Here is a 13145-nt window from a genome sequence, read left to right as displayed (position 1 = left end):
AAAGTCAAAGGCGATGAATAAACTAGAGCTTTATCGACGTAGCTGAAACCAAAGGTGACAACAGCTCTCTTTGAGTCAATGCCAAAGTCGGAGCTTCTGACATAGTCGAAGGAGTAGGCATTGTCAACGAAAGTGGTCGGTAATGTACCGTGTACAATGGGACTTTCGGCTCCACAAAGCACAAAGGGCCATGTCTTTAAGAATTATGGTCTAAGGACCGAGTGGAACATTATCTTTACCCAAAGCTGAGCGGCACCTCAGCCCTCTTTGGCGGGCCTTTGTCCGCCTATTAAGTCAATTGGTGTGCTGCCTTTACCTAACGACCAGCGGCACTTCGACTTCATGTCTTGCAGGACAATAGGTGGTTCGCATTCTTTTTGGAGATGAAAGACATGTAAAAAAACCAATGTATGCTTCGGCATATGCACATAAACAATAAATACTTTAATGCATTGATATTATGCATGTGTGCAGAAAGTAAGACTTTGGCACATGCATATGGAGAGTAGTCATTTCGATGTATTCAAGTACTTCGTCTTTTGCCTTCTGCAAGGGTGTATTGCTTCTAGAGAGGACAAACGACACCTCGACTTTATCCTGTGAACGTGCATTTCATTTTTTTTATGGTCTATCAACACTTCGACTTCATCCTACAAAGGTGCATTGCCTATTTTAGGTTGAGCAACACTTTGACTTTTATAAAAGTCTGTTTTGACTTCGGTGCGGGGCTAGCACACTTAGCTCCCGACTTGTTTATGATCCGAAGAATTAATTGATCCTTAGAGTGAGAGCTGGCACACTTAGCCCCCATCTTTTTGGAATTCGAAGATGTGACTTGTCTTTGGCACGAGGGCAGGCACTCTTAGCCCCTGTCTTTGGTGCATGTGTAAGATAGATGCACGCAGGGTGCGATAGAAAAGTAAATACTTTAGCATGAGAATAAATACAGTATCGAAGGATAAAAACCTTCAGTATATGAGGAATAAGCCCCATCCTACGAAGATTACAAATTCCTGCATATGAGCAATGAGACCTTTCTCATAGGAAGATTAAAACATGTATATGAGGAATAAATTCTTTTGCCAAGGTTAAAAAACCTGCATATGCACATTTGGAAGAGCATGTGCTTCAGCTTGTATGTAATGCGAGCACACGAAGGTAAATACATTTGAGTAAATAATTCGGTGCATATGTAATACAAATGCGCAAATTGTAAGCACTTCAACTTATGGATACATTGTGTGTGTAAAAGTAAATGCTTCAGCACTTGCAAATAGACTCCCTTGTGCGAAGAGTAGAAACCTTATACAAAGGGTAAAAATCTGCATAAGAGGAATAAACTCCCTTTGGCAAATGGGAAAAATTTCATATGAGAAATGAAATCATAGTATAAGGATGCGCATATGTAAGATTGAAAACTTTTATGCATTTATATAATGTTGGTGCATAGAAGGTAGATATTTTGGTATTTTTACGAAGAATTAGCGCTTTGATGCATATGTAATGCGAGCGTGCGGGAAATAAATATACACGGAGAATAAATACTTCTATGCGTGAATGTGATGCACATGTGTGAAGAGCCAATGCTTTGATGTTTGATGCGATGTTCACGTGTAAGTAAATCCCTCGGCGTGTTACTGCCATGAACGTGTATGAAGAGGAGATGCCGGAATGCACACATGAAGAATGAACGCATTAGCATGACTATGCAATGCTTCGAATGTGAATGGTAAATACTTTGGTATCTAAATGAATAATATGCATTTCGGCACACTTATGCGATGCAAGCACGCAAAAGGTGTAGATTTTTGCGTTTAAATGCTTCGGCATTTGAGCAAAGAATAAATAATTTAGTGCATTCATGTAATGCAAGTATACGAAGAGTAAATACTTCGACATGTAATTGTGAGAAAATAAACATGCACCTGGTGTCCCTAGCCATGGTATATACGACTACAACTAGCCATGGTATATACGACTACAACAGGGCCTACGTGTTGGGTTTTGCAATAGGCCTAGCAACAGGATGAGTCAAAGTCAGGTGCAGCAATAATGCACCCAACCTGAAATCCAAACCAAAAAACCCGACCCGCACCCGAAATCCTTAACACGTGAAAACCCACCCCTGGACTCGAACCCGGCGAGGACCTGAAACCCAACAAGGACCCCGCGGGTCAGAGCGGAGGCCTTGAGCACGAGCGAACGGCGGGAGCAGCGGGACGGCGGTGGGAGCAACGGGATGACAGCGGGAGCGATGTGGGCAGGCGACAGGGGCAGCAACGGCGGGAGCAGAACAAGTGACGGGCACTGCGGGACAGTGGCAGGAACAATGTGGGTGATGGGCACGACGGGACGGTGGCGAGCAGCGGCGGGAGCAGCGTAGACGACAGGAGTGGCATGAACGGCGGTCATGACGGGCAGCGACGAGAGCGACGCGAACGGCGAGCGCGATGGGCGGCGACGGGAGAGACATGGACAGTGGGCACGACGGTGGGAGCGAAGCAGACACGGGAGTGGCACGGACGGTGGGCGCGACAAGCAGCGATGGGAGTGGCGAGGATGGCAGGCGCAATGGGCAGTGGCTGGAGCAACACAGATGGCGGGCGCGGTGCAGGTGACGGGAGCAGCATGAACGACGAGCACGATGGGCAGCAGTGGGAGCGACACGGATGGTGAGACACAGCGTGGATGACAGGTGCGGCGGGCGACGACAGGACTGGACACAGGCGAGTGGGCGACAGCAGGTTGCAAGATTGGGCCACGACCAGCGGGCAACAAGGTTTTTTGGTGCCTGTGAGTTAATTTTGCCCCCATCTGAACTCATATTAGATCCTCGACCCGCAACCCCCTAGGACAAAAGTTACCCCACCCTCGCTCCTGTCGGGTCTAAAATCCACGAATACCCGACTCGGCCCGCTCCGTTAGCAACCTTATTTTGCAAGCAGGTAGCATGAATTAATCCAAGCATATGCATGCCCATGACCACGGAATGTACAGGACTCCCTAGCTCTTAAAGCAATAGGTATTCTTTAACCAAGCCACGACGTACACTAATCATTAAGTCTTGGCCGGTGAAAAAACAAGCTACAGCCCCTAGCGTGGCATGCGTCAAGCTGGCTCTTTAATGCCGAGAGCAACTAGCAGGAGCATTGACTAGCTGCAGCTCACTGACCAAACCGACCAACAATGGGAATAAGCAGCGCTATTCCCCAGTCCCACTCAAGAATCCCTCACCAAATATCACCATGTCAGAGACTGCACCCCAGATATGCTGAGACAAAGAAGAAATGATACGTGCATGTGAATCGAAGGATGCTTAGCCGTCCAAAGACCAGGCCTTCAAGCGCATTCATGGCAGACGGAGGTGACACTACTCGTGCTGGTATTATTCTATTGTGATCGACCAGGCAATCGCCGCCGAGCGCACACGACACCCGCAGCTGCCTATGACGGTACGAGTCCAAATTCACGCGTCCTATAAGATAGCACAAAATCAAAACGACAAGACGCGCCCAACGGGACACCAAAGCTGTGGTTAGAGATGGCCAAATAGGCGGTCCAATTCGGTACGGTACGAGTCTATTGAGGTATGACACGGGTCTATTGAGGCATGATCTGTTTAGGCACGATTCGTTTAGACCCCTTAACTAAACGGATTGTGCCATGCCTAAACGGTAATACAGTACCTACCCCGTTGTTGCCTCAGCTGCTGCACATTATTTTTGCGAATTTAGCATGAGATAGTGGGGGCGTGGGGACTTACCTCCTAAAGATGGGCTGCACCTTTAGCCGAAGGCCACACCTCCACCTGAATATGGGCTGCCACCTTCGCTCACCAACCGGAGGTGGGTTACCCCCTTCGCCAAGCTGAAATCAGGCCCTGTTCCGAAGGTGGTCTGCTTGAAGGCAGACCGAACGAAGGTGGGTTGCACCTTCGCGACCCAAAAGTGGTCTTCCAAAGATCGTTGGCCCCGCAGACTCATGGAGGTGTAGGTGTAGGTTGCACCAGCGATCCAAAGCAAGCCGCACCACGCTTGTGGGTCTTTCTCTCCTGCCAAAGCCTGGCCAGATCTTCGCCCACCGAAGGCCGCTCTTCGAAGGCTGGAAGGGCCACCCCAGCCGAAGGCTTTACCTTTTGTGTGCTCTAGCGCCTGGTGTAAAGCCCTTCTAGTCCGAAGGCCCATGTGTCCAAAGGCTCAGACATGGGGACGAAAGTCCGCTCACTCTCTTTGGAACCGGACGAAACCCCTGGTTGTACAAAGGCCTGCTTGTTTTTCGACGAAGACTTGATGACAGGTTGCTCCCCGACGAAGGCTTTATGAAGGATTGTTTTTCAATGAAGGCATGGCGAACGGTTGCTTCCCTACGAAGGCCTGACGAAGTTCTTTTTCCCTAATGAAGTTCTGACGAATGGTCGCTCCCCAACGAAGGCTTGACGAAGGGTTGTTCCCCGACGAAGGCTTGACGAAGGGTTCTTTTTCCTCGATGAAGGCTTGACAAAGGGTTCCTTTTCCCGACGAAGGCTTGACGTATGGTTGTTTTTCAACGAAGGCCTAATGAAGGGTTGCTTTTCGACAAAGGCTTGATGAAGGGTTCCTTTTACCCAACGAATGCTTGAGGAAGGGTTCCTTTTCCCGATCAAGGCTTGATGAAAAGGTTCCTTTTCTCCCACGAAGGCTTTACGAAGTCCCTTTTCCTGACGAAGGCTTGACAAATGGTTGTTTTTAGACGAAGGCCTGACGAAGGGTTGTTTTGTACGAAGGCTCCTCTCCATACGAAAGCTTGAAACATGTCTTGTCCAAAGGTCTCCTCACTCTTTAGAACCGTATCCCCACGATCAGCGCCAACTATTGGAACAATTTCCATCTACAATAGACGAATGGATTCATTCCAAGTAAAGAGAGAGAAGTAGAGATAGGAGAAATCTGTCCTTACCATTGACCTCTTGGGTCCTTTATATAGGTAAAGAGGAGAGGTAAATCTTTCTCTCCAGCCTTTGGTGAGATACAAATATTAAATGAGGCCTTTGGATCTTTATATGGGCTGCTTTGCATGAGCTTCTTTGTAGGCTTGGGTCATTCCCCCAACAACTGGGATCGAATTCATTTTAATCAAGTTAGTGGCTATGATGGTTGCCTTTAGATGTGGGTTAGCACATAGCACATCAAGAGATGGATATATCATAGCTCTTATCTTAGTGGATGACTCACCGATTTGATTAATTTAAATACTATTCAGACGGTTCTTACAACATGTCTCCATGTACGTCTCTTGGCTGCATGGTGCATGTTACTACCTACTAGTAGTAGTTTGCCACCTCTTGCCATGCATTCTCAAATATCTCTCTCTCATGCAATAACACACAAAGGAAAATAGAGGAGGGAAAAAGAAAAGAAAATTAGAGAGGGGAAAAAGGTAAAAGGAATATAATATATGAAATGGGGTTGTTTCTGTGCCGTTCTAGCCTAGATATGATCTATTTTTCATGATATACGAGACCATCCATCATGCCTCATATCAAGGCTCAGGATGACCCACAATTCATGCTGGGCCGGGCCAACCCTTTTGTCCTTGTATCGTGCCATGTTTGACTAAGACGTGCCTATCGTGCCGTGAGCCGGCTTAAAATAACATGGTCCAATCCTAGCTCTAATTGCACTTGATCTACTTGTAAACTCTCCAAACCCAAGACACCACTGAGGCTCGTACTCTCTCTCATTCTTCTAAACCCTCTTAGCCCACTGGGCCCAAACCCCTCCTGTCGTTGCTGTCCGCCAGGCTGCACCGATGGCTGGGGAGTTTGTTTTCCACGGGGGATTCCCCCACCTACCCCGCAGCGGTGACATTGTGGTACGTCTCCGATGTCCTCTTAGGATGTGTTTGATTCAACAGATAAGGTGGGATGGGATAAGGTCATACGCTGTGGTTTGGAGTTGACTAGGAATAGAATGATCCCTGTAGAGAATATACCCCTCAGATCCGTGTTGGGTTCCATCCATCTGTGTCGAACTCTGAGCTTCGACGACACTTGTGATTTCGTTTTTAGGTGGCGGTGAGTAGTTGGGTGGCGGCGGCCCGGGGCTCCAGCTGGGTCGGAGGCTCTGTGCCTATGATGAGGTATATCCGGTGGCATCATTTCTGCTCCTATGATTGATTGATCTGGTGGGGATAATGAGGCATGTTGAATTTTGTCTTGGGATTATCATTTTCTCTGATCAAGCGCATGCCACTGCACTCGTTGGTTTTGAAATCTCCGTTCTAAACTGGTCGTTGTAGAATTTCCTTACTGGATCTTAGTCACATGATGAAGTGCTGTTTTCCTGGACTACGCATTGTCTCGACACAATGTTATGTCACTATTTTTTGGAAGGTAAAATTAGATAAATACCATCACAAAAATATTTATATTGAAAATCAACCTATATGTTATCCTCACAACCGATAGTATTTTTCAACTTTTAAGATTTTTACGATGGTATCTAGCAAATTACCCCTTTTTGGAACTATAGTTCAAGTGCGATGCTGAGATAACGTGTGCTGAAAGTAATACAGTGAACACGAGTTTCTGATGTTTATTTATTTTTATGTTTGTGATTTTCTGTTTTCTGGTGAAAACACTAGTATGGATGATGTACTTGGCTTGAACTGAAGTGGTGCATAGATGACAGAGCACTTGAGCAAGAAGCTGAGAAGAAATTTGGATGGATATTGAAGATATTCTTCCTAGGAACTGCTAGCCTAGTTGGCTACCAATTCTTCCCCTACATGGGTACCAATTCTTTCTCTACTGGGATTGAATTATCAGAATAGGATATTTTCTTGTGAATCTGAAAATGTTGCTTTGTTTGACAAGTTTTCAGGGGATTACCTACTTCAGCAATCCATCTCACTTTTGCATGTCAAGGATCCCTTGTTCAAGCGGATGGGAGCTTCCCGGTTAGCTCGTTTTGCAGTGGATGGTATCTAATTTTGTTTAAGCATGTGTGCAGTTCTTAAGTGATTTATCTAATGCATTGTTGGGCTTTACGACATGATGTCTTGAGAATTACCTGTTTAAGGAGAAAGGCCTAAACTTGTAATTTGTAATAGTACTTCTACATAATGGACCATGGATGCTTGCAACTGTCGTCACTGTATTAACGATGGTTTAGTTTCTCTGGATGAGGTCATGTTCTTCATCACCATGCTAGTTTGTAACAACATGAAGCTGGAAAACTCTAAACAGAATAAATAAGAAAATATCGAGGTAGGAGAACTGAATATCAGTTTACAAAATAACTATTGAGAGAAGCTAATATAACAATTTACCAAGTATCAAGTATATTGGACAGACTTTAAACTCATAGTAGCACACATCCAGGGATCAATTTAACATGTATTGCACTATATAGCCATGAATTTCTTAGTGTACAGGTACAAAACCGAACATAAAATAAATAACATCCAGGTCTATGCTAGTGTACTCAGAAATCATGCCTAGTCTCAGTGTATTCTTTCACCACAAAGCATAAAGCACATGCAACTTGTTGTCCAGATAACAGAGTAGGGAGAGAGGTGATGATAAAATTTACCTTTATTCTATCGGTTGGTGAGGCGGGCGGGCGCGGACAATGGCGGCACAAGCGGGACGAGGGACGGCGGTGTCGGGGACGGAGATGGTGGCCACCGGGACGGGGACGGTGGGGCTCCGGGGAAGGGGACGGTGGCCTCCGGGATAGGGACGACGGGGCTCTGAGGATGACACCCTCTGGGACGGGGACGACGGGGCTTCAGGGACGGTGGCATTGGGGAGGATGCGGCGTGGACAGCGGCATCTGGGAGGAGGCGTCGGGAGGCGTTTCGGCGCGGAGGGCACATGTCTGAATTTTTTTTCTAAGTGTCAAATAGCGGATGTCGAGCAATTGTATAGGGGAGGGCTTTTACTACCGGCTTAATAGGACGACTAGCAATGAAACTACTTTCACTGTCGACTTAATAAATCCACCGGCAGTGAAAGTAGTTTCACTGCCGGCCCAATATACCGATAGTGAAACCCTTTTCACTATTGGTACCGCGGGGTAAAAAAATTTGTCTTAGTTTCGTGCGCGCATAGAGAAATTAAAGCTTCCATAACAAAAATAAGTATAATTGGATCTTGCTACATACGTAAATATCATGGCTAATTTTTTTAATTTATTAAAATAAAAAATAAATATGCTTATACCTAAAGTTTCTATATTGTAGACTTCTAAATTTATTCCTATGATTTATTAGGATCAACTTTGAAGATTTACCTAGGTTTCTATAGGGATAAGATCAATTTTGGTTTTTCAGGTAATATTTTGAGTTAAAATGTTAAATATAGGATTAACCTTCAGAATTTCAACTTACTTAAGCTCAAGAGGCTCCTGCTAAAAGCTTGCTTGCTATTGGGGGAAAATCCAGAGTTCACTTGTCAAAAAATGAAGAAAAGGTAAATAAGCAAATGGAAAGGAAAGAATGGATATCACTGCCGTTCAGTAGATTAAGCCAGCAGTGATGAGGTGTGAATGCATCACTACCAGTTCAATCCATCGACCAACAGTGATAACATTTATCACTGTTGGTTCATAAGTCACAATGACTAATTTTTCTCACGCGACTAATGAACCGATAGTAATACTCTATCACTGCTGGTAAAAAAATTAGTAGTGATAGACTGACATATAAATACAATTTTGTAATAGTAGAGATCCCATGCGATTGTTAGTTCTATTCGGACCCCTGAATATGCTGAGATCTAGATCTACAAGACTAGTCTTTTGAAGGCATTTGATCAGCTGAACTGAAGTTGGGACGGACGTGGTTTTGAAAGTTGAATTTAGCAACATGTTTATTCTACAATGGACTTGACAGATTAAATTTCTGACAGAATTGACAAAATCTGTCTCAAGCACATCTTGGTGGTCCCTGTTGACCAGGCATTGATTTTGCTGCTGGAAACGCTAGTCTGATGCTTTTTTTCCAAACAGGCAGCACATGGAGTTGAGTTTTTTTCATTGTACTATTGAAAGGAAGGAGCTGAATTAGACAAAATTTATAGTACGCTAGGATATTATGTACACTTACTAAACGATACCAAGCAATTGTGGTAAGTGAAAATAGTTTCACGTGTGCTATTTTACCGCAGTCGTACCGTGGCATACGTGCCTCATGTACTTCTATCTGCAGCTCCATCTCCCTCTTGTTCTATTCTAGATCTTTATTTCTCCTTTGCTCTTCGTCCTCACACTTGCATCTATCAAGAATGTCGCACCATAGCTCATAAGGACTCATCTTGCTCTTACCCTTGTCGGATCTAGAGCCAAAAATCATGGATGAGATTATGGTGGAGATAAAATAGTTGGTTTGTATGCACTGAAGCGTATTCATCCTTGGAGTTACCCTTATATAGAGTAGGTGGTCGTGGCCTATTTAATAGATCAATGATGGCAAGGTGTGTCTCAGGGAATCCTAACATGTGTTCGAATCTATGATGAACGGTCATTGTACATGCCATTAAAGCCATGATTCGCACTCTCGATCATCTTTTTTGACAAGGCCACCGATGATTGCCCATGTGTTCGAATCTATATTGTTTTTGACCTACGTTTTGCAGCTTATAACTATGCTGAACCACTCTAGAGGCTACCTAATGTGTTGAATGTTTGGGCTTGTATTCAGGAGTTCTGCACTTAACATTGTATTTTCCTGGACTTGAGACAACAATCCACACCTCTCTGTGTGATGTTACTACCCACCATGCCACTGCATCCTTTATTTCAGACCGATTAGGAAAGGCCTGATTGAGGTGAATCATACTTGAACCATACTTCTAAGAAGAATCATGGTTCTCCATAACTTGCATCCTCGCTTTATTAGGCATGTTCCAATAATCTGGGATAGCAATATTAAAGGATTCTTCATCGTCATCATCACCATCATCATCCCTCATATTTACATATTGCAATAAAGCTTCTTCCTCATCGATTGCGTTACGATCCACGTTCTCATGCTCAGTAACAATTTCTTCAATTTCCTTCCCTACATTAGCATATCCCTCAACCTTAGTCGTCTGCCTATGCACAACAAACTCTGACTCAGCCATCTGCTTTTGCTCAACTTCCTCCCTCGATACTGCATGTCCCTGCCTATCATCTTCTTCTATCGGTGTCGTTGCATTGCTACTGTCATACAATTCTCTTGGACATGCCGGCACCAGGATATTGAATTTAGCCCGACACCACCTGCACTACTCCAACCATTTGAACCACTTATATATCTGATATGTCGGCTTTAACCCTCAAAAAACTGAATCTAACATATGATTCCACATGCATTGCACTGTAACGGAATAAATCTCAGGATCCAACTGAAAATATTAGGTGAACCACATTTTCATCTCCTTTATCCTTGCACCCTCAGGGTTTTGGTGGTCAAGGAAGGTAAATAGAAAATTACTCAAATCAATACCAGATGGACTGTTCGGATCTGACTATTTTCATAGAAAACTCTAAGTCTTATAGGGTTTGACATAACTGTAACATAACAAAAATATATCAAATAAATTACTAACTTATTTTCTCTGTTAATTAGAATTTACATTTATCTAATGTGACTAACTTAGAATTGCTTAACGGAATGCTCAATTATTTTTAGGCAAAAAAAAAAAACTGCTCCAGCCGGCTCCCAATCTCTCATCACCATTTTCTGGGCTAATTATTTTTTTGCCACTCTAGCCGATGGCACGCTCCAAAAAACCACCATCTCAAGATGATGTGTTAAAATGCCACCTGTGCCTCATATAACTTGCTCCTTTGCCATTTTGAGATATTTTTTTACCACCATGTGGCAATTTTCATTTTTTTTGCCCTAACGATGTGGATTATCACGGGAAATGACCACTCTACCCCTCTCTCTTTCATTCTCCCTCATCTTCTCTCTTGGTGGCCACATCCCCATCCCGACGGTACTTCAGTGGCGCCATTCTTCTTGGTGTCCACCTTGTTACCTATCGGTGCATCGGTGAGCGCCATGTTGGGCGAGTTGATCGGGGGTGTGGGCAGGGAGTGCGCTGGTGCGGAGGCTTCAGGAGCAAGGGCTGTCGCTGGCATGTGGTTGGTCGATCCGGTGCGCCACAAAATAGTTCGGGTGGGAGCAACACACTGTCCATTGTGTGGACGACCATTGGAGTGTTGTCGAACGGGCAGTTGCGTGGGGCTGATCTGGTGGGGCTGGAGTGATGGGCTGCCCCTCGTGCATACGTGGGGAGGAAGTGACGGAAGGGGAGGAATCGCTGGTGGACTTGTCGTCGTCTGTTGCTTCTCGGCCGTTCAACAGGCGGGGGTCGGCGGCCTCAAGGTTGGTGCCGCTAACAGGGCCACAGTTTAGACTGGCGCTGGCGGCCATCTCTCGCATCATGAGCTCCCACCTCTACGATCACCTCCTCCTCCCCACTTCGACGTCGCCTCAGACTCCTCACGCCTACACGTTAGCAATGCCAAAAAAAGAAAAAAAATGTCATGTGATAGAGAAAAATGCCTCAATGTGAGTAAATGAGCAAGGTTATGTGAGGATCAGGTGACATTTTAATATATCATTTCAAGAAAGTAACTTTTGGAACTGCTGCACCTGTCGGAGGTGGAGGGTTCAGATCCGAAGCAACACAACACAATACAACACAGCAGGGAGGAAGGGGTGATCTTGAAGGGTTTTCATTCATCATCCAGGTAAATTGCAAGGCAATTGCACCTCCAGAGATCAAAGTAAAAATGGAAAAAAGGAATTTTTATTTCCTCCTCCTTCTGTGGATTGTTCTTGGATCTTCTTCTTTGGTTGGGTTCTTGGTGGTTTGGTTGGGAGGGGGGGGAGGGGGGGGGGGGCGTTGCCTGATTTGGTGGGTTTCTTGGAATTCATACGAATCGATCCCCTTCTTTGGGCGCAGGTCAGATTTCTGGTGAGTGGGTAGTTGTTTTGGTTCCTGATTTGGTCTTGGAGCTGTGAGTTTTTGTGTCCTTTTGCTGTGATGTGGTTGGGATTTGGGTTTTTTTTTTATCTAGAATTGTCGTACTTTGATTGAAGCAATATCTGCTTTGGATCTACGAGCTTGCCTTGTTGATTCCCATGCATTTGTCCTTTGTCTTGATCACCATTTTTTAACGCGATTCTTTTCGTTCTAACATATGAATAAAATTAGTATCAATTGTTTTTGATCTATTCAAGGAACCTATGAGAAAGATTCCTGCTTAGGTGTTCAATCTTCTGATGCTCCTTGGAGGTGATCTCACTTTCCTTTAAATCTCGACTATTTCTTGCTATGGCAAATTCTACAGCATCGAAGTATCCGGCCTCAAGTTATTCTGGTATATGTATGTAACATATATGTAATTCTGATAAGTGCAAGCCATCTTATCAAATGTTATTGCTTTGAGGGATTGACCCAAAAATGATCTCGTTCCATTTTAGATGTAGATAATAATTAAGTCTTTATTCTAGTGGTGATATAATGGTTCTCATAGCTTGAGCAATCAGTAATGGCTGAATGTTTACTAAATTCGAGATGACGATTATGGTAATTGCATACCTTCGCTATCAGTGAATGCCCTCCGTGTAAGAGCATATCCAGCATCAAATTAATTCGCATCAGTTAGGTTCTGTCGATCGATAGTCTCATTTACTGGACACAACTCGCAGTGAAGTTGTTCGTAGTTGTACGTGCTGTTTTGATTGGTTCATGCTTCCTGTAGTGCTCACATTAACAGATGTCATTGTTTTGTATCTCTTCATATTCTTTGATGTTCTTGTGTTTGCAGTGGAGCAGAGTATTAGATGAAAACTTGATTGTGATTCAATTGTGGTTTCTGTCAGATATACTAACTGTATTAGATGAACACTTAAGAAACACTAACTGTATGATTCCAATTTGCATGTTTCAGTGGTGAATCAAGTGTTATACCAGTTGAGAATTAGATGCTGCAATGGTTTAAAAGTTGGTGAATGGTGGCCCAAAATTTTCTGTAATAGGAGGACAGAGCTCAGATTTCAGAATCTGGTGCTATTAGTTCAGATTTCAGTAAATTGGCTATTGATATTTCATTTGCATAGACATCTTGTGCTGTTAATTCAGATTTCAGAATCTGGTGCTATTG

This window comes from Phragmites australis, chromosome 4 (genome assembly GCF_958298935.1).
Source record: "Phragmites australis chromosome 4, lpPhrAust1.1, whole genome shotgun sequence".
NCBI classification, from domain to species: Eukaryota; Viridiplantae; Streptophyta; class Magnoliopsida; order Poales; family Poaceae; genus Phragmites; species Phragmites australis.
This window is presented reverse-complemented; position numbering follows the sequence as displayed.